Source organism: Lycorma delicatula, chromosome 2 (genome assembly GCF_047948215.1).
Source record: "Lycorma delicatula isolate Av1 chromosome 2, ASM4794821v1, whole genome shotgun sequence".
Taxonomy (NCBI): domain Eukaryota; kingdom Metazoa; phylum Arthropoda; class Insecta; order Hemiptera; family Fulgoridae; genus Lycorma; species Lycorma delicatula.
Genome location: NC_134456.1, coordinates 222523345 through 222546575, shown reverse-complemented (window position 1 = coordinate 222546575; position 23231 = coordinate 222523345). Strand labels below are relative to the sequence as shown.

General features: G+C 32.1%; 1 protein-coding gene across 2 annotated transcripts in view; it reads right to left on the bottom strand.

The window, feature by feature from the left end:
- The window catches only part of Sytalpha (Synaptotagmin alpha), a 760002-nt gene that overhangs the window by 680201 nt on the left and 56570 nt on the right, over window positions 1–23231 (bottom strand). For both annotated transcript variants that reach the window (XM_075358087.1, XM_075358086.1), the window contains exon 2: window positions 12104–12199. The gene's annotated coding sequence lies outside the window, so the exon portion shown is untranslated. The remainder of the gene's footprint in view (window positions 1–12103; window positions 12200–23231) is intronic.

Genomic DNA, 23231 nt, shown 5'->3' with positions numbered 1-23231 from the left:
TACCTGTGGTCTCGGATGTAAAAAAAAAATGTTCTGTATAGGCATACTGTTATAAATATCTGTCCATGTTCGGTTATGAGATTAACCAAATATATATATATATATATATATATATATATAATAAATAAATCTAAAACTATAAATATAAGCTAACCAAACTTAACCTACACTCGCTTCGCTCGCTAGTCAAAGCCGATATATATATATATATATATATATATATTTATTATTGGTTTATAGTTTTTATGGATACATTATCAATGGTCAACATTTAAAAAGTATTGCATTTTTTTTTTAAAGTATTGTATACGTTTTTGAAGTTAATTTTATATTTATTTTTTTTACATTTATTTTATAGAAATGAAGTTACTTTTTTAGTGAAAAAAAAAATTACACTTGATATAGAAATGAATTCAATGAAACATATTAAACTGTTACTTCATAAAATTATGAAAATAATAATAATGGGTATTCGATACTTTTACTTAATCTTTTTAATCATTTCACTTATTATCAAGCATGATTAATCGTAACGTTTAGCAACAATGTATAAATATATTCTTTTTCGCAATCTATGCTTATTATTAAGTTTCATTTTAATAAATTTTTTTTATAATTATAAGAAAAAATATATAAAACTAATATTATACGAGGGTAAGTCAATATTTATCCGCAATTTATTTAATATATTTTTTGTTTATGTTGGTAGAACTGTCGTGTTGCGTAGATGACGCATGCGTGGTTTACTTGTTATGTCTGTACAGGTTTGACGCTGCTAGGTTAGTTCCATTATCGCTGCCCTGCCGTTAACCATGGTTGCTCTGCTTTCTGTTTGCACCAAACAAGAGCGACGTTCAGCGATCCGTATTTTGCGGTGGGAAGGCGTATCAGGGGCCGAAATTCATCGAAGACTTTCGGTACAGTACGGGAACAGCGTGTTGCCGCAACGGAGTGTCTACGAACGGATTGAAAAATTCAGAAACGGTCTCACAAGTGTTACGGACGACGAAGGAGCCGGACGACCGTTTACCGCTACAAATGAGGAAAACATTGAGCGTGCACGTTACATGGTTTTCATAGACGGACGAGTAACTATCGATGAAGTGGCACGTCGTCTGCAAATTAGTCACGGTTCTGCCTACGAAATCATCCACAACAGAGTTGGGTTTCATAAAGTCTGTGCAAGACGGGTCCTAAAACAACTCGCACAGTCGCATAAATAAACGCGCTTGGACATCTGCCAAAAGCATTTTGATCGCTACGGTAACGAGCGGGAAATCTTCTTAAACAGAATCGTTACCGATGACGAAACACGGATCCATCATTACGAACCGGAGAGTAAACGGCAGAGTATGGAACGGAAACATCCAAATTCGCCCTGCAAACAAAGTTCAAGACCCGACCGTCCGCAGGAAAACTGACGCTTACGGTTTTTTGGGACTCACAAGGCCCAGTACTGGAACATTATGTGGAAAGGGGCACGACAATAAACAGTGCGCGTTACAGTGAGATTCTTACTGCCATGCTGAAGCGTGCGATCCGAAGCAAACGCCGAGGACTGCTGTCGAAAGGTGTTGTGTTGTCGCACGACAATGCCCGTCCACATACCGCTGCCCACACTGCTGAAACGCTCCAGAAACTCGACTTTGAAGTACCGGCTCGTCCTCCGTTTATTCCTGAACATGCCCCTTCTGACTACCGCTTGTTTGGTCCACTCAAAGAGGGATCAAGGGGCCGTCGATTTACCTCGGACGAAACAGTGAAAGAAGCGGTGCATTCCTAGCTCGTAGCTCAACCGAAAACCTTTTTTTATGAGGGCATCAGGAAGCTTGTGCAACGATGGACCAAGTGCATTGAAATGCAAGGGAAGTACGTTGAAAAATGATGTACATGTAAGTTTCCTATTTGTATCGCGATAAAATTTTTAACTACATTGCGGATAATAATTGACTTATCCTCCTCGTATTAATAAAATGAAACTGGTTTGAATCATTCGCATGTATATAAATACGATTAATATTTTACGAAAATAAATTATCGGTGCAACGGAAATATATTCAATATAAATATCATCATATTTTTAATTCAGTAGATACCGAAATACAAATTAAATTTAAATGAAATAGCGCTTAATCATATGCACTATTGTACTGTGTCTGTATTAATTTAAATTCGTATATAAATGACAAAATTCTAGTCTAAATTGTTACTATTAATTGTCTTTATACCGTATTATAGCATTTCACATTTACATTGTTCCCGTAAATGAAGTGTCCTTCACAAAACACTTCAAACCTTTACTCATTCGTACGAGAGGATAAATTTGAATGCGTTATGTTAGTTGTATTAAGCTTTCTATACCGGCAAACTAAAAATGACGCAGCAAGAGAAGAATAATTTATACACATACATTTATTCTGTTTACAGATGTGTAAATATATAAATATTGTACGAGTTACAAACTACTATTTTTTAACTTTCCATTTCTATTAAAACTTAATTCTTTCAACTTCAGAAAAAACTGACAATAAAGTTGTAATACTATCCTGGCATTGATTATTTATTCTTATATAGGTAAAAAATAATTATACATGAAAAAATTTATCTAAGATTCTTTTTTTGTGGTAGGGGTAATTTATAATGAAGTTCTATTGTAAAATTATCATCGTATGATTAAAGAAATCGAAAAAGGTTTCAAAAGTTCAAAAAATCGTTATCTATTTCTTTTTTCTTTTCCTCTACTTCTCAAATAACCTTCAAAAATACTTTCTTTTTTTTACGTTGACTACGTTTAATAAAGCAAATAAATAAATTCCATTAAAAAATGCTCATTCAATAAAAGTTTACCTAAGATTATTTTTTGAGGGTAGAGGTGAATTACGTAGAAATTTTATTGTAATATCAAAAAGTTTATTATTTCTGCTTATATTAAAACTAAATATATATATATATATATATATATATATATAATTTATATACAATATATATATATATATTGTTACAAGTTTAATTAAAACAAAAAAGATTTAAAAAATTCAAAATATTTATAATTTTAAAAATTGATCGGTTCCCTTTCCTCCAATGTATCCCCTAAAGTATTTTTGTTGGTTGCTCACACTTCACTATACTTAGGAAGACATTAAAATAGTTTTGTTAAAATGTATGTAATAAATATAAAAGCTTTTTTCTATTTTTTGGGAAGAGGAAATTTTGGGTTAAATTATTTTTAAAAACGAATAGATAAGCGTGCACGAATGTACTGAGATAATAAAAAGTGGGTTTATGTTGGGAAAATTTTGAAAAAAATTAACACCCAAAACCCCTTCCAATCTCCTGGCGATATTGTTAAAAAAGAATGTTAACATCAAATTGCTCCGTTTACAAAACACGATTTTCTGTAAAATATTTTATCAGAATCGATTTATCCAGTCAAAATTTATTTATTCTTCAAATACACCAACACTTTTCCATCGCCTCGCGATGGAAACATGGCAGCAAGAATGTTACGCTACGACTAAGGGCAGCTCCTTGAACACATTTATACAGGACCTGGGGAGACGATATTTGGTTAACTGGCATTTCTCCCACCACCACCCCATTCGGTCGCCCTAGAGCATAGACCAAATGTTCCGTGCCAAAAACGGCTACTGAGCCTCGAAACGGTTTAGCGACCCAAATCCTAAAAGCTCCTAGTGAGCTACCTAACGTGCGTGAGCGAATCAAGCAGGGCGCCATACAGCACCCGCTGAAGTGTCACAATCGCTCACTTGTCAAACATAAAACTAAATCGGGGAGGCGCACCCCTTGTACAATTTAAAACTATACGTCAAAAAAAATTTGAAAGACAGCAATTTTGGCTGCCACGCCTCGGTCGCTGTATGCCAGCTAGTACCTGTCCACCATTTAACAGCGCTTGGAGCTGATTTGGCTGATCGCCAGCCCTATTACCAAGGTTGGTTTCCAGCAGCAAAGCTTTAGGAGTCCAAATGCAATTACATTTAAGAATCCCTTAAATTTACCGATGACGGTTGAACATTGCAACCTCATCGAGGAACTCCCACACGGTCCGACAGTGCGGCTCTCGCCACACTGCCTCGCCGCTTGTGAGCGGCCAGGTTTCCCCCTGACCTCTAAGTTCCAGGGTGGCTCGGTCTCTGCCCCCCCCCCCAAGGGCCGGGCAGTCGTACATCATATGTACATTAGACTGGACCTCCCCGCAGACACGCAACTCATCAGCCACCAGGCGAAACCGAAACAGATATTGGTTTAGATTCACATGGTTGGTGAGCACCTGGGCACCCGACGCCCTTAAAAAGGAACTCGAGGCATACCATCCCCCCAAATCCTGTATAAAATTATACAAGGATCTACCCTTAGTCGTGGTGTGCCATTCAAGCTGCCATGCCTCCATCGCGAGGCTTTGCAGCCTTTTCCGCAGACGGGAGATGGGCAACTGGACGAAATTTTGCTCCGGTGCATTGTGATCACCGTTCCGATCCGGTTCTGGCCCGGCTCGAAACCGCATCCCAAATGCCTCGGCCTCCCGACCTCTTCGCAACTTCCACATGGCTGCCCGAATTTTCACCACTAAATCGATTGGGAGAGCCTTTCCCAATACAGTAGTAGCCTCGTAGGAGCTGGGGAGACGATATGCCTCTCCTTCGTTTTTAAGGGCAACGGGAGCCCGAGTGCTCTCAAAGCGTGTAAATTTAAACCAATTTGTATCGGTTCCACCTAGCAGTTAAAGAGCTGTGCGTCTGCGAGGAGGTCCAGTCGAACGAACACATGATGTTCGACTGCCAGCTCCAGAACTCAGGCCGCCCTGGAACTCAGAGGTCAAGGGGAAAATTGGCCAGTCACAAGCGGCGAGTCGATGTGGCGAGAACCGTATTGTCAGAATGTGTAGAAGTTCCTTGATGCGGTTGCTTTGTTTAACCGACATCGGTAGTTTACCTAAGGGAAAAGACTCCTATCGCACTGCTGTAGGAAGCTTCGTACAGCAGTGACGGTTGAAGCTTCCAACAGCTTTCTACCGAGAGATCTGGCTGGCTACACCGGCCAGATTAAGACTCCAAGCGCTTTATCGTGGAAAGGTACCTACTGGCAATCAGCGGCCTAGGCGTGGCAGCGAATTGCTGTCTTTGACGAGATAAATTAATTATTGATAGTCATATATGTTTCAGTAGTTGACGGGGTGCGCCTACCCGTTTTAGTGATACGTGACAAGTAGGCGGCGGGACTCGCAAGCTAGTGGTGTGTGGTACCACGCTTATTCCGCTAACGCTTTTAGGTTAGCTCTAGGAACTAATTAGGACACTGGTCGCTTAACTGTTTCGTGGCTCAGTAGCCGTTTACGGAACAGTTATTCGGTCTTATGGTTTAGGACGACCGAATGGGGTGGTGACGCGAGATATGCCAAGAAAACCAACACTTATACATACATTAACCCCCTTTTTTGTTTTTTGGGGTTCCAAGGGTATGAAACCTCGAGAAATGAAAAATAACCCATACCCCGTTTTTTGACTGATTAACATACTTTCCTTGTTGAAGCATAGCTCTAGAGCTACGATGCCAGAAAGTAAAATTAGAAGTATTTTTTTTTTTTACAAAATATTTTTAATTATTTTTTTTTTTCAGTTAAATATTATTTTTCGTTAGTTGATGTGACAAAGGCGAAAAAATTTTCAATTAAATTGAACTAATTTTTTTTTAATGAGATTACGGGTTCAACTGGGGTCAATAGTCCAAATGGAAATTTCTAGCGTATGAAAGATGCCGTGCCTAACCACTTCGCCACGGCTAATTTTTAAAAGCTTGTGAGTGCTGATATTTTTTTTCTTAACGTCTGAAAAGGAAAATGATAAATCGTGAAATTTTAAAATGATTGAAATTTCGTTTATAGTAAATATTTTTTACAAAATTATTACATCACTTTTTTCTGAATATGGCTATCAGAATACGCTAACCAATTTCATAATGCGTTTGTTTAGAAAATAAAAATTAAAAAAAACATTTGTAACCTGGTTTTATTATTAGATAAAAATTTACGAAGTAATTTCTCTATGTTACAAAAGATGCCCGTGTGTGTTGATTAATAAAACAATAACATCTGCCGTGTTAATAAATAAATAAAACCAAACGGAAATTTAGGTATGTATATTTGTTTTTAAGTGTGTACAGACATGTTTACTTAAAGCACGATAAGGGTTCCTGCGATCTGCTAATTCTTTTCGAAAAATACATTAAAAATTTTCTGATGAATTTCGCCGTTAAATTATTCAGATATGCACTAATTAGGATTCAATAGGACAAACAAGAAATGTTATTTTAGTTTTAAGGCGATAATCTAATTCAGGAACATACAACTACTTACTGGTGCTGAGGTTTTAGCATAACGGCTGAATTTTGTTGAATATTTATTATACATAAATCCGTGCTGTGTGTTTGATGTATCAGCTGTTAAATAGTGTGATTATACGTACTTTTTTGTACCTAGACAAGTGAGGAATTTTTTTTAGCGATTAAATGATTGTTAAAAATAAGTAAATTTTATTATTTTTTTAAAAACCCCATTATTTTTTTGTTAATTTTTGGTTAAATACTGTTGCGATCTGATAATATGTTTTCAACAATATTTATTGAAATTTTTAATTTAAGATACACACTGTCTATAAAAATTATGTATTATATTTTTTTTTATAAAAACACAGTTTTTTAATGTCTAAAAAAGCAAAAAGATTATTATTCTCTAATATCACAAATAAAGGATTGTTATATTATAATATAATTTAAACGATAAAAATAATTTTTCAGAAGCGTTGTAAAATGACAAAACAGGATATTACAAGTAGGAATAGAATGGAAAAAGAATGAATCGCTTCGTAAAGAACGCTACCAAAATGTAAAAACGTATTATAACAAAATAGAAATTAAAATTATCTCAAACAAAATTTACTTAAGGAAAAAAAACAGTAACGAAGAAGGACAAAAGTAAAAGAAATCCATTTAAAATATATGAACATACTATGTGACCATTAAATTTATTAATAACACTGAAGATACGTTTACTTCTTAGATTGCAATCTTCTCTGATTCTACGATAACAAAACGTAAATACGTTAACGAAAGCTTTAATAATAGTGATAAAATGGATGGGTTCTTCATTAAGCAATTATCATCAGTATATCAAGCTTTAGCGACTGATAAGGTGATAAGTTCTGCAGGCGGTATTATTTTGTTTCTCAAGTGTTTGTCCATGATTTGAATACTTAGGTTGTCTGAAACGTTTTGAGCCGAACATAGAAAGACGTATTTTTTGTCAAAAATAGTTTTATTTTTCAACAAAGTCTCCTTTCAAGACGATACTTTTTTCAGCGATGCTCTTAACCTATTTAAAACCCTTCCAAATAGCGGTTAGCGTCTTTCTCCGCAAAATAGGCGTTTACGTATGCGATAACTTCCTCGTCCGATGAGAATCTCTTTCCTCCAAGCAAAATTTTAACGTTAGTAAACAAGAAAAAGTCGCTTGAGACCAAATCTGTTGAATACGGTGAGCGGTCGACCAATTTAAAGTGAAATTGGTGAATTTTAGCCATGGCGACCGTCGAAGTGAGGGCAGGCACATTGTTCTAATGGAATAGCACTTTCTTCTTCTTTACATGCGGTCATTTTTTTACAATTTCTGCCTTCAGCTCGTCAAGTAATGATGCGTAATACTGTCCCGCTATTGTTTTACCTTTTTAAAGTAATCGATAAACAAAATTCCGTTACTATCCCAAAAAAACATTCGCCAACACCTTCCCGGCCGATGGAACCGTCTTAGCCTTTTTCGGAGCAGGTTCACCCTTTGCAGTCCACTGTTTTGACTGCCGTTTCGTCTTAGAAGTGTACCGGTGGATCCACGTTTCATCTACAGTTATCTACAGTCAGTAAAAAATCTGACTCGTTTTGCTTAAACTGCTCCATCAGGGCCTTGGAAATGTTCATTCTAATGCCTTTTTGTTCCAAACCGAACAAACGTCCATAGTCTGTGCTATCTCTCTAACCTTAATTAGTCAGTCGTCCAGTACCATTTGGTAAACTTATCGATGATATCGGTGGTGGTTGCAGTTTTTGGCCGTCCTGAACGCTCATCGTCAGCCAAGCTGGTACGATCGTATTTAAATTCAGCTGCCCGTCTTTTCACGGTGGCAAATGAAGAGACAGATCACCCGTAAATAGCGTCCAATTCGGTTTTAATTTGCATAGGCGTATTGTCTTTCAAATGCAAATATTTAATAGCGGTACGATATTCGATTTTTCAATTTTCACAAAAACACTCTTTTCTTTCTTTTTCCTGTTTAGCCTCCGGTATCTACCGTTTAGATAATTCTTCAGAGGATGAATGAGGATGATATGTATGAGTGTAAATGAAGTGTAGTCTTGTACATTCTCAGTTCGACCATTCCTGAGATGTGTGGTTAATTGAAACCCAACCACCAAAGAACACCGGTATCCACGATCTAGTATTCAAATCCGTGTAAAAATAACTGGCTTTACTAGGACTTGAACGCTGTAACTCTCGACTTCCAAATCAGTTGATTTGGGAAGACGCGTTAACCACTAGACCAACCCGGTGGGTTTCACAAAAACACTCGCAACGACTTACTCAAACGTTTATCAAACAAAAACTGAACTTCCAAAATGGCTGAAATTCTATCGAGTATCTTTCAACGCATGCGCAAATACATTCCTTAACTTTTGTTGAGCGCTACCATCTTCATGTTGAAGCTCAAAACTTTTCAGACAACCTGTAGCTGAAAAGGTTAAATAAAAAATTATAAGAAAATTTCACATTCAACATGGATATTAATAAAAATCTTTTCGTGGTTTTCAGTTTTACGGAAAAATCCTTGCCTGTTAATATAAATATAATTATTTTAATTATATTATAATACAATATAAATATAACTTAATTCACCGTATTCTAATATTCATATTGTATTAGAAAATGGTTTTAGTGCCATCAGCAAAATGATTGATTGAAAATACTTGTGCAACGTCATAGATCAATATGTAAAGAGAATATAATACCATCCCTATCTCACCAAGAAAGCAAAAGGCTACTGCTTACGTATTATTATTCCTACGTAATATTTTTTTTTTTTGCATAAAAGCGATACAATGACAAATCAAGAAAAGGGATTGATTATCAACTTTGATTTTAACAAAATTTATCCATAACCTGTAATAAATACTCAACAAAATTTACAAAAGTTCCTGTGTAAATTCTCATTACGTAATTTTAAAAATAGACCCGGGCAATATTTTTACTCGGTTCGAAATCTACTAATTTTGTAACTTACATTATTTTTGAGTTATCGGGTAATGTTTTAAGTCTTAGGCCTATCATTAGACGGTTGACTGAAGCTGTTGATACCCGATGGTTAATACTAATTCAGACCGGTTGAACTATAGAAAAAGTACAAAAAATAATATTGAGGTTTTAAAGGTGTTTAATATCTCTTTATTTTGATTTACAGAAAAGAAACTCGTATAGAATAAAATACAGTTTATCCCTAGAAGTTTTGAATGGGAGCATCTTTCGTCACGTAGCACGCATAAAAACCAGTAGGAGAGTTCGTTCCGTATTTTAACTATAATAGATTTGAAATCATCTTGCGAGTGACGATCACGCGACTTCCTCATCTTGCACACCACCAGTCGTATTCTGCAGCAGCGCGGAGCGCATACGGTCAGTACATCACCGCCATCATTAACAACGCTTCAGTAATCCATTAAGTCCACAAACAAGTATAATATTATAAATCATAAAAACTGAAATCAGACTTTTCAATAACCCCGCTTAAGCTTACGTACACAATAAGATTATCTCATTTCAAAAAAAAAAAATAATGAAAGCGTTTTCCGGTATATTTCGCAAACTTCATTATTTTTCTGTTATTATTGAGTAACAGTCAAGTACAGAAGAAAATTAAAAAAAAAACTGGCATTATCAAATTAATTTAATATAATAATAATTTAATATAATTATGAGATTATAAATTTAATACTTGAACTATTTTAAATAGTTGAACATATTTTAAATATGTTTACCATTTCAAGAAGTTGTTACATCATGTTTGTCATTGCATATGCAACTTTTGTTTTGTAATTCGATTTCTACCGGTCAGATTTTTGTTTTATATAAATCGGTTGTGCAGTTTCTTTAGCTGATCTTTAAATCTGAAATTTACGTTATTTTAATTGTGTAAGCGTAGATTGTGTAAGCGTTTTAATTGTGTAAAACGATAGCAAATAATCCTCGTCTTGGAAACGATTTAAAAAAAATTATTTAGATTTTTTTCTAATAACATTAGGTTTGCAACGCACAAGAACTTGAGCGTAACGAAGCTGATGTTAGTATTACGAAGGTTTTCTAGGCACCTAGAGCCACTATTTGGAAGAGTTAAAGAACTGAGAGCATCGCTGGAAATAGTGTGTCGACTTGAAAGAAGACTTTGTTGAAAAATAAAACTATATTTAACAGACAAAATTTTAGGCTCTATTTTAGGCTCAAAACTTTTCAGGCAATCTTCGTATATATATATATAACAACTTGTCCTGACTGACTGATTCATCTGGCCCAGCAAAATCTACTGAACATAAATTGATGAAAGTTTGTATACAAGCTCATTGATGAAGTAAGTAAACACTAAGGAAGGATTTTTTTAATTCCGAGTTTTAAAGGGTTAAAATGCAGTAACAATGAAATTTACTTTTTTTTTAATTTTTCGGTAACAAATGACGATATTTCCTTGATTTTTGGTATGTGAAATCTTCATACGAATATCTAAAAACTAATTTCTAGATATTTTTTTTAATTCAATCTTGAAAGAGGTGAAGGAAGGTAAAACTTTTTGAACAATAATTGGAAATTTTCCACACTTCCAACTATACTAAACATGAAATTCAGTAGATTTGAGCTTGAAAATACTTTTCAGATGAATACCTAAAAACCGTTTTCCGGTTTTTTGGAATTTCAACTTTTTAAGGTGTGCTACGGTGTACGGCATGGCGACTCAAACAGCACAGCAACTATCATTGTATGTGCAAAGAGATTGACTGCATCTACTTCTGATTACTTGATTAACAAACGTAAAATAAAAGATTAAAAAAAAAAAGTTGAGAAACGAAGTTTGGTCACTTCCTAGTAGTTTTTGTCGAGTAACGCTAAGAATCGGGAAAAATACATTTTTTTCGTGTAATCAAATATAACTACTATTTTAAAATGGAGACCGACCGTTTTAAAACCCGCATTCTTCAGATCGTATAAATTTTCGGGTCTTGTACTGACCAAACTGTTCTTCTGAAAAGATTATTATACGCTTATAGTTTGTGTAAATTAAACAGGCTTTAATTTTTATTCGTCATTATTATTCTCACAAGCATAAGTTTAATGAACGGAGCGGGGTCCTGGCTAAACGGAAAGGGCAAGCGAAGCGGGCCCTGACTTAGTACTTTATAAAATGTATGTGGTATTTTTATACTTTTTAATTCGTGGTCAATGAAGTAGAATTACTCGTTTTTTCCTTGTTAATGATATTTTTAAATTTCAGTTACAACAAGATAAAAATATTAAATTTAATAGATTTTAATAAGTTGAAAATGATATTAAGTAACATTCGAATACGTAAATATTACTAGTAATGATAAATTGTATACGGAAAATTTTAATTAAATTATTAGTAATTATTTTAATAATGAAAACATAAAGAAGATAAAAAGTAAATGAAAATGGAGGTCCAAAAAGAGTTCTTCATACTTTTAGGTAATAATTATTTTATTATTTTTTCTGGTTTTTCTTTATAAAGAAGAAAAGCGTGTTTAATTTTATTAACATACGTTATGTTGTACTTCGTATTACTGGGTTATAAGTAGACCGTATCGATTTATTGATGACATAATATTATTATCAATATTTCAACAGTTAAACGTGAATTGCAAAAGCCAAACAAATTATTTTACGAGAGGTCGTCACGCAGACCTAAATAAATAAAAACTTTATTATATATTTTGTTTGTGACGAATCGGTAATACGTATCAAATATATCTAAGATATTACCTTGCTACTCTGAATTTAGATGCCATCGTGGATAAACAATGAATATTCATTTTGATTAAACATCTGATACCAGTGAAAATTATGATCACGTACCGTCTGAAATATAAATAAACAAATTATTATTATTACTATTTTTAACAAAATAATTTAGCGTTAATTAAATTTGTATATTTTTTTTGTTATAATTTTCAATCGATCTGCATAAGTTTGAAAGTATTACGAAATTTTATAGTATAACATATTTCTTAAGGCAACTAGTAAAAATTTAATATAGGCTCAATTCATAATTAAAATTTATTATCTTTTTGTGTATTTAAATACCATTTCATCTTAAAAATTGTAACGGTTTTGTTATAGTACTAATCCTCTGTTTTTAGTTTAATAATTTTTATTCCAAAACACAAGTATAATAACAATACTCCTATTTTCAGCCGGGTTATAAATATTTATCAAGTATTTGTACGATCACTTATCCAAAAGTTAAGTTTAGTTTGAAAAGGCTTTCATCCTGATCCCGTAAGGGAAGACAACCGCTGACGATCCCGGTCGCCACACCACTCCCTCTGTTCCTAGCCCTGATGGGCTTTACCGGAGGTTGTCTTTTAGACCCTCTAAACTCGATAAGTCAACACAGTCGACACAACAGTTTAGCCTCTACCAGGTTTCTATCGATCCAAATGCCTCGGTGGATATTTCCATCAACGTATTTGCACGACCTACTAATTCCTTCGTACGGCCTCTTCCAACCACCACAACCGGCTACCATAACAACCCTCAACTATATCAAATTAACCGATTTACGGAATCGCAAAAAGATAAACACAGAAGATTTCACACAAAAGATTTCCTATATCTAACTTCAATTGGACTATGCGCTCATATCGTTACTCGACTTAGTTTTTAAACTCCAAAAATACAATTCTCATACCGATAAAACAAGCGTTGATCTCCACAACGACAATTTTATCGTAAGTTTCAATTTACTGAAAAGGCTGTCCTAGTACAAAAGAAACAACTACCGTATATAAAAAAAATAAATGAATAACTTCCACTTTGATTTCATCATTATTAAAAGAAAATATACCGGTTGTAACAGACAAATAGAATAAACATTAGCATAATCTAAACGTTCAGTCGTGAAAATACTAATTAATTTTGTAATATTTTGAGCAAATAAAATTTTAAATCGCGAAGAATAAATGACTATTCGAGATTTTTTAGTAAGAAATCGTCTTAATATTTGAACTTTAAAGTTTATCTAAAATCATATTTATTTATAATTTTTTTCTATCGGAGGAGAGAAAATCTTTTATAGGTACGATGTATTCTCGAACTCATGACAGTGTGGGACTCACACTTTCGGGCGTACCCACTAATACCTCTCCCCCCTCTACAACTTGAGATGCCGGGCCCATCTTGCGATATTATCTCATCCACTCATGTGTCTCTTCTCATCCCCATTGCCGGAACTGCTTAATATGAACGTAACCTCAAGAGAGACTCGGAGGAAATTATTCATCGACGGACTTCTTCCACCGTCTTTGTTGGATGACCTTAACCAGCGTCGTGAACACCTCACGCAACGATAATTCGGTCTGCAGTGTATGATGATGTTCATGTTCTTTGGGATAAACGCGCCGAATTCTCTCCGGCATGCTTCCCTATGCTGCAGAAACCGATCGCACATCAACACTGTATGTTCTGCGATATCCTCCTGCCGACAATAAAAACATTTGCGTAGGGTCTCAGAACACGGACCCCGAGCACGGGTTTACCCTGAAACACCCGTGACCTGTAAGAAAATGGAATAACTCGTACCCGATTCCCTTTGTTTTTGATACGGCTATTTCTGAAGGTAAGGGATCGATCTGTAGGTCCGTAGATCTGACTTTCGTCAAATGATCCCGTCTCTCATGCCTCCTGCCACCTGAGTTACAGTAAAACTACAAGTAAGTGAAATAAATAACGCAATAGACTTCATTCGTAAACCGTTAGGGTAGATAGCAAAGGTGTCTGCAAGTGAGCACTACACGGTAATTTGTTAATATGACTAGGGGTTTCTTTTGTTAACGGGTCTGAATAGTACTAGTTTTCCGTTTTTATATCTGGAATAAATTCCGAACGATTATTTATTTTGAACTCTGCCTGGTGTGTAATCTGTATTGATTATTTACTATTTAACACTATTTGATGCGTAATATTTTGATTGTTATTCTTTGTAGATTACGTTATGAATTTTCCTCTGTTTTTGTCGTTCTTACTGTTTTTATTATGTATTATGTCATGTACTTTGTTAGGATTTTATTCATTGTTTGATTTGTTTTTATTGACATGTAATATTATTATCATTTACTACTATTATCCTGACAATTATTGTGGTTGTAATTACTATGTTAATATTTGTGTTCATTAATTGTTTTATTATCATTATTATTAATTTGCCTGGTGGTAATTTGAACATTTTAAACCAATAAAAGGTAAATTATATAAACACTCTAAATTGTCAACAACTTCTCAACATCCTGATAGAGCCGCACGGAACCACGCGACAATATATTGGATTCTAATTTTATAAATCTCAGTATTTTTAGTTCTTTTGTCGCGTCGCTTTAGAAAATTTTTAATTACAGTCGAAACCTAAAATTGAAGGCTGCGGTTATATTTAATTTATTATTAAATCAGTATGGAGAAATTATACAATTCAAATCAAACGTTTGCATTGTATAAAAAAACATGAGAATATAAAAAATCTTACTAAAATTAATCGACAATTTCTTTTAACTTATCAAAGGATTAAGGTAGAGAATTAATTAACTATAAATTTCTGAAGAGGGTAACATAATTTACGAATAAAAACGAAACTTATTGTGCGATTTAATTTATATTTAGCAAAATAATTTAATATTAAATTAAGTATAGCGATAAGCTTAAGAAATAAAATCTAATAAACTCCTTAATTGTTGTTTTGAAGTAGTCTTAGGAGAGGAAACGATACCGACCTGTTATTCTGTAGAAAAAGTTTTTTTTCTATCCCGTGGGAAATTTTGGCACACAGAGTTAAAATACGATGTATTCTGACCTTAGATAACTGAGAAAGAGACTTTACCTTTTCCCTTGACACGTAAATGCAATTTTCTTCAATTCAAAAGTAATTCGTTTAAAGATGTCAAAAAATAATATTTCTTCCTTAAATGTTTCTTAAACGATTATTTAGTTGTTTTATAAATCACAGGAGTATGAAAAATAGATGCGCAATCGAATGAAAGTACTGCGTCGTTCTAACACTGTACTTTATCTTCTACGCAAACGTACTCGAAGAAAATTACATTCGGCTTTACACCTCAAAGTGTACAGGACAGAGAAAATACTCGAACAGAGAATATCTTTAAATGAAAAATTTTAAACGGTATATATTTTCTTTAAAAATAATATATAAAGTAATTTTATTTAAGTCGCCGAACTAAAACTTGCTGTTTCGCCGGTTACTTAATAACCGTATGAAAATACTTTTATTAAACGGAGACAAAATAAAAAAAATACAGAAATAGAAAGAGATATGAAAGCTATTCGACTGAAACGTCAAATATGAATTCTGTTGAAAAATAGTTGTTTGATATAATGTTTATTGTGATTTTAAAATTTGTTTCATAATATTATTTCCTTTAAATTAATCCTGCTTCGATTCCCATGAATCATCGATAAATAAGTTTAAACGGTTTACAACATACTTTAACATTGTTATTAAAGGGATTAATCTATTAAGTCGAGTGCAAGTTAGTAATTAGGCGTGCAATTAGTTCGGTGAACGGAACAAATCCGCAAACGTATTTCAACCGGACCCGATGTAATTTTATATTTGAAGCTATATTTATGAGATCGAGTACCCGTGAAATTGAACCTTAGTAATAATGGTGAAATCATTGTCGGTCTTATTTTAATCCTAATGAAATTTCATTCCTTTACTGAAGTTTGTCTTTTAAAAAAAGAAAACGAAATAAAAGGTAATCTTTTTATGGCTTTTTAACGTTCTTGTTTTATAAAGATAAATTTATTTTCAAAATATGCGCTATTAACTAGCTCAATTTTTTTTTTTTTTTTTTCATTTTCGACAAACTTGAAAGTTGTTAGATCAGTATCGGACATTTTTTTTTCAAGAAATAACTATATTATTCGGTTTGTTTTAAAAAATTTAAATTACTGTCTTGTTCGTTACGATAAATTTAATTAAAAAACATGAAAATTAATAAAAAATGAAATTATAAATACGTAGATTATTATTATTTGAAAATATAAATGCGATTAAATTTTTCGTGCTTGCGCTGGTGCTGTACTGTTACTCCAGCAAGAAAATGATTAGTCTTAACAAGCGCTCTCCATGATGTAATTATACAAGGTTACAATATCGTTGCTTTCAGGATTATTAATAATTTTAAACGATTTATTTTTTTCAAATATTTCATTATCACCATCGTAATAATTGTTGGTTTAAATGATTATATATTTTTTTCTTATTTAGCTTCTCATTACGAAAATACCAGTTATTTTAATTTTTTTAAATAACCATTTCTGACTGAGGAAATATTATTTTAAAAGCGGTCATAATTGAAACCGTTTTAAAATTTCTAGCTTATCGAAGATAATGAGAAAAGGTTAGTTATATCATATTTATAGATTTTCTTTTGCCCGCTTTTTCAGTAAATTAGTTTTAATTTAAAAAGCATCGAAAAAGAACGGGATTCTTTTCAGATTTTTAAGTCAAATTTTAGCAACGAAATGAAATTCTACAGGTAACATAAATTAGATTGGGGAATAGAATAAGCCCGACTGCAATGTTTTGTCTTTACTATGAAGAGCGAATTACTAAGCTCAACTACTGTAACCGTTAAAAATATATAAAGCGCCAAGTATAAGGCAATGCTGTCTTCCGGTCTACGGTACAATGAAATTTTTAGTCGAGACTATTTTTTAAACGGGAGGGAATAATCGTTCCAAAACCGTTTTAAATTTTAATATTTGTACGTAGATTAGAATTTCCTGTGTTTGTTTGTACTTAAATTTGCTTAAACGTCGGAACTGTTTAGTCCATCTGATCGATTAATGGATTGTTTTACAGTTGTTTTTATTAAACTTTAAACAAGATTTTAGGCTTAAATTTATCCAGATCGTTCTAATTCCGCTCTTTTTGAACATAAACTTTAAACCGAGAAAGCATTACGTAATTTATAGCTTCATTTTTCCATAAAGAAATATATTGAATTTCTGACTGTATTTTCTTTCAACAAATAATTTTTTAGTTCCCGTGTACAAAATTCTGAAAATTAAATTAAAATAAAAGTTTAGATTTACGGGCGAATTTTATGACAAAATATTTTATCCTTTAAATTTCCAGGGACGCTTGGAATAGAGGTCCGCAAGGTGCAACGGAGCCTAAAATTTTTGGAAAGTAATAAGTATTTTCATTTTTTTCTTTTAACATTACAAATTTTGAAAAAAAAACTTACATTATTTTTTGTTTTTCTTTTATTAGAGAAAGGATTGAAGGCTTTTTGCTTATTGGAGACAAAAAGCGTGTCTCTTCTTTCCTTATATGTCGTTTAATTTTTTTTTAAGGTAATACACACTTTAAAGAAAAAGGTTCAAACATTCCCTTTTTGTTACTTTAGCTGGTTCAAGAGACCTTGTCGTTTTCCTCTCATATAATTTTTTTTTTTCTGGAGGTAGAACTTTTTTAGGAGAACAGCAATTTGAATATCGGAATATTGAAAGTGCTTATTGAATAATTCTGGGCCGAGATGATAGGCCTGATGGTCGAACCGGAGGAACACGTTGGTCGAACTGATCGGCATTTATTCAAAAAACCGTCACGTTGAAGGTGTAACCGGTTTAAAACTCACGAATAGGATTCTGCATAACGGTGTTATAGAAATACATTCGCTTGGACGTTTCACGTTACATATAGAATTCAATATAAGTTTGCTAAACCGTTTACCGAACCGTTCGGCAAACTGTTGTAAGTTTACGATACATGCTTTATAATATCTATTAGACCTATATTTTTAGCCGTTATAAGCCGATACTTAACATTCAAAAGTAAACGTAAAAAGCGATTAAATTTTCAAATAAATTTCAGTTGAATATCTTATGAAACGAAACAATTTAAAAAAAAATCAGTGTAGTAATAAGAAAAATAATATTACAGCCAAAACTATAGAAAGAAGAAAGGAGAGAAAATAAAAAAGAAGAATCTAAAACAAACGACCAAAGGATTCTTTCGAGAAAGGATTTTAGAGAAAGGCATAGAAGTCAGGACAATGAAAATTAGTACGCTTGAACAAACAAAAGGTCGAGTCCGACCGGATACCGGTTCTGCAGGTCAGGAGGAATAAATACTACAGAAGACCGGCGCAGAGAGAGTAGTTTATTACTTGCTTTTCTTTAACTCGCAATGTTTTTTTTTTTTCATGTTTGTCCTCAAATCTTGCATCCTTAATTTAATATACTTGCTGACATTGCCGATTGATGAAATTTTACACAGTTACTAAGGTCGGGTGACAGTACAATATTCCACCATTACTTTTACAAACATTCCACCGTACGGGGGTAAATTAAGGATGGTTATTAAGAGTGCAGGTGTAATAATTTAACATATTTCCTGGCATTGCCTACTGATGAAAATTTGCACAATTACTAAGGTCGGGTGACAATACAATATTCAACCATTACTTTCGCAAACGTCCCCCCCCTGTACGGGGATAAATTAAGGTTGGAAATTAATAGCGTAAATAATGATGCGTTATCAGAGATACACCGAATGAGAAATCTTTTGACAAAAATTGTGATAGTTAATTAAGTAAATGAAATAAAAACTTCATTATTTCGTTACTTTGTATAGTAAATGATTGATTGAAAATTTGTTTGATATTTTATAAACATATTAGAAATTTCAATATATAATATTATCTATTGAAATCCAAATTAACCTACTAATGAAACTCATATAATGTATGATAACAATTTGATTAAAGTATGACTAAAAAATATAAAAGAAGTTTTTAAACGTTTTGAAAAATGATTATAATAATGATTGTAAGTTAGAATTCGGTGCAGTGTGCAATAAAAGCGATCACAGTAAATATTTGGTAACAAAAGACGATGAGTGCGTCACGAATATTCAATTTGGATAGCGCTTGAAAACAAGAAACTGTTCGATGAATTATTTGTGAACAGGAAAGCGACAGTATTCTATTCATTTGTAAGCGTAGAGTAGTTCTTTTGTAAGTAGTAAAAGTGAATAAAATTTGCATAAAGTGAATCGAATAAATTGTAAATTTTTCTATCGTTATATTATTACTAATTCATTGTTACTTTCTAGTAGCTATCCCAAAGTTTTTAGTAAATCGGAATTGCGTTTTGGTATTTAATTTAATTGTTATTAAATTAATTTTATTTTTAATTTGAATTACTATTTTACGTATTATAAATTATTTAACGGTAATAAATTGTATTTATAAGAATTTTTTTTTATGCGAGTTAATCTCTCAATATCCTTGTCGAACCACGAACACGCGATAATAATATAAATAATTTATTTTTATTTATTTTTTTATTTATTTACAATTTAAAACTTACATGGTAATCCGTCAGACCTAAGTCTGTCGACAGATATACTAAAGAGTATTATTACATTATTAAGTGGTTAATGTAATAACCAATTTTATGTAACAACTAAAGATATTATTAGTTTTATAATACTTATAATAGTAGTACAATTATAAAAATTAATTTTACAAAATTAGACTAAATATTTAAAAACTAATGAACAAATTATTTCTTTAATAATTGTAACGTATTAGATTTAGTAACTAAAATTATATTCAAGAAACAAAACTATACTTAATTACAACAACGAATTACACAATTAATATCTTGTTGCAACAATTACATAAAGAAAATAAATAACTAAGCTTTAACCATTCAACAATACATTATTTATTGATTTACAATAATTATCAACAATAAAATAATAACTATAATCATGTTATAATTGTCTGGACTGCCAGTATAAATCCAACATGAATCCTGTTAGTACCTATTACGTTATAATTAATGCCCACTCAATGAGAAGTTTTTTTAAATCATTTTTTTTTTATTTTTACATTATTGAGGTGATTCGGTAAAGAATTAAGTAATGCAGGAACAACGTACTTCTTTAATCGTTTACCGTAAGTATTATTATATCTATCTGTGATAAAGCTCATTGCTCTCAAATTGTATCCACTTTCTATATTTACCCTGTATTCACTGTTGTAAAAGTTCTTAAAAATAATTAAGAATTTAAATAGACCTCTAACTGACAGAAACCTTGTAAGATTATTTAAATTAGTGTCATAATTGTTATCAGAATTATAAAGAGCAATATCTTTGAGGACCCTATTTTGTATTAAATTTATTTTATTTATGAGATAGTCTGCGGCTGATCCCCATGTTGTCAAGCCGTATCGAATAACAGATTCAAACAAGGATGAATAGAGTAAGCGTTTACAGTGAATTGGTAATAGGGGTGAGATGTGGTGGAATTTCATAGCAACCACTCTTAAATTTTTACATATATGTTTTATATGGTGATCCCATCTAAAAAAAGAGTCAAAATGTACACCCAAATATTTGTATTTGTCAGCATTCTGGAGATGTTCACAATTACAATTTATGTGGTAATTTTTTATACAGTCACATGTATGACAAATAATTTTTATTGGTCTTTGGGATTGAAGATAAGGAGATCTTACATGTAAAACAGTAGTTTTTTTAGCGTTAATAATTAGGCCTTTGTCATGAAGCCACTTTAATAGATTATTAAAATCTTCTTGCATTAAAAACTCTGCTTCTTCCAATCGCTTATGTCCAAATGCTAAAACACTATCATCAGCGTATTGCAACAGACATGAATTAGAGATCGCGCTAGACATATCATTAACGTACAGATTAAAAAGTGTTGGGCCCAAGATAGACCCTTGAGGCACGCCACTATCCGTTTCGTATCTATCACTATATTTATCTTTAATTTTAACAATAAGTTTTCTGTTACTTAAATAGTTTTATATCGCTACGTAATAATTTATACCGAAAAAACAATTTTCACTAAAAAAAAAATCAAATAGAGATGATTATAAATGGATATGATTTGAATCGATTAGAGATGACGATTTTCTCCGAATTACAAATCTGTTAAAATTATTCTTGTCGATATACTCAAAATTGTCATTAACTGTTTCTTTAAAAAATACTCAAATAAATTTCATAAAACAATTCACCGGAACTAATAACATTGATTATAATGTTTGCGAAACAGTTCCTTCGTATTATGATAGATATATAGAATTTTTAAAACAATATTTTATTTTTGTTTTAATTAATAAAAATAAAGTTAAAAGCTCAGATTATTTGAAATTATGAAAAGGAAATTTGGGCCGAAACATTAATTTATTAATGATATTCTTAATATGAAAACCATCGCAAAGATTTTTACGAAAGAACGGGGGATAAAAGTAGATGTTAATTATAGGAACTTCGGATGCAGTCTTTCACTTACTTTTATTATTTACTTCAACGAGTCTTTTCGTTCTTAGAATACTAATTTACCTAAGTTACTCCAGAATTTAAACAGAAATAATTCCTCTTTTACTGTTAAGTATGCCGACGATCAATCAATAATTTCGAATTCTCTGTAGTTAGGCGAAATTTAAAGTTTACATCGTGATAAAGTATAATTTACATATTTCAAGATCAAAAAGTACATTAATGACTTTTGGTAATAAAATCATAATTTGGTCCAAAATCATGCAAAGTAATAAATTTCTACATCAGATGAATCTTTTTAATCGTTTAGATTACCGCGTATCAATCCTCAAACGGGGATATGGTAAGACAATAGATGTGAATAAAATGGAGAAATTCAACACGCAACACAAACACGCTTGTTTGTGCACGACATAATCAAACAATAATCAATTTTTGGTGAAACCTAACAATTAGGCAAAGAAGTTCGTTCTTTTCAAAATCGATATTTTATTGAAATAAAATATTTTGAGAGTAATAAAAAATTTTACGTTAAATTAAATAAAGTTGCCGTTTATCAGGTCGGATGGGTTATTGAAAAGAATAAGGAGAATTAAGCAATTTTAGAAATTTATTTAAAAAACTTTCTGTTTTTGTTGCGCCGTCTTTATCTTCTCGAAGAAAAGTCAGTCTATCGAAAATATTCATAAATTTACCATTACCTAACGATAAAAATGTTATCAACTGTTTTTAAACGTCCGCTATTTAATTTTTGTGTTGTTTTTTTTTATCGTGTTAAATAAATTTATTTACTTTATAATTAATCATTTCCGTTTAACTTTTTTGGGTAATAGAACATCTAAATTATATTACACAGAACGATTCACGAAGAATGTAACAAACTTATGTTCTACTGGTGAAATAAAGCAGAATGTATATGTATGAGCTTAAGTTCAAAAACGCTTCGTTCGCGAGTTTCAGTCGGCGAAAGATTACCCTCTGGAGTTCTGTGCCTTCAGTAAAATTAAGCGAGTATGTAATTCTTGGAAGACAGGGCTTAATTTTTTAGTGCTTTTATATGAAATCTGATAAAAATTGGAAAATTGAAAAAAAAAATTCTGATATGGACACCGCAAGACTTCCTAGTACGCTTATTAAATTGCAAATACACATTTTTTTTTTTTTTTTTAATGAAAAGTACATAAAATTTTATTTCATTAATCACGTCTGATATTTTACTTCTTTTTTTTAATTGTTATTATTGAATTATTATTTATCGTAATTTTTTTTACAATCAGAGGTTGATAATTATTATTAAATCAATATATTTAAATTTATAAAAAGGTAAAAACAAAAAAAAAAAGAGATGAAGTCTGATTCGATGTGCTCCTTGTAATATCCACGTATTTCATTGATTAAAATTTTATTTGGCTATAACTCTGGAACCGATGAAAATAAGTACTACTTATGATATATCATTGAAAAGCTCTCGATGAGAGCTTATTACTGTAGTTACGAAAAAGTCCAAAATATAAATTTTTGTACATTTTGTGCTTTTTTGGTCACTTTTGGT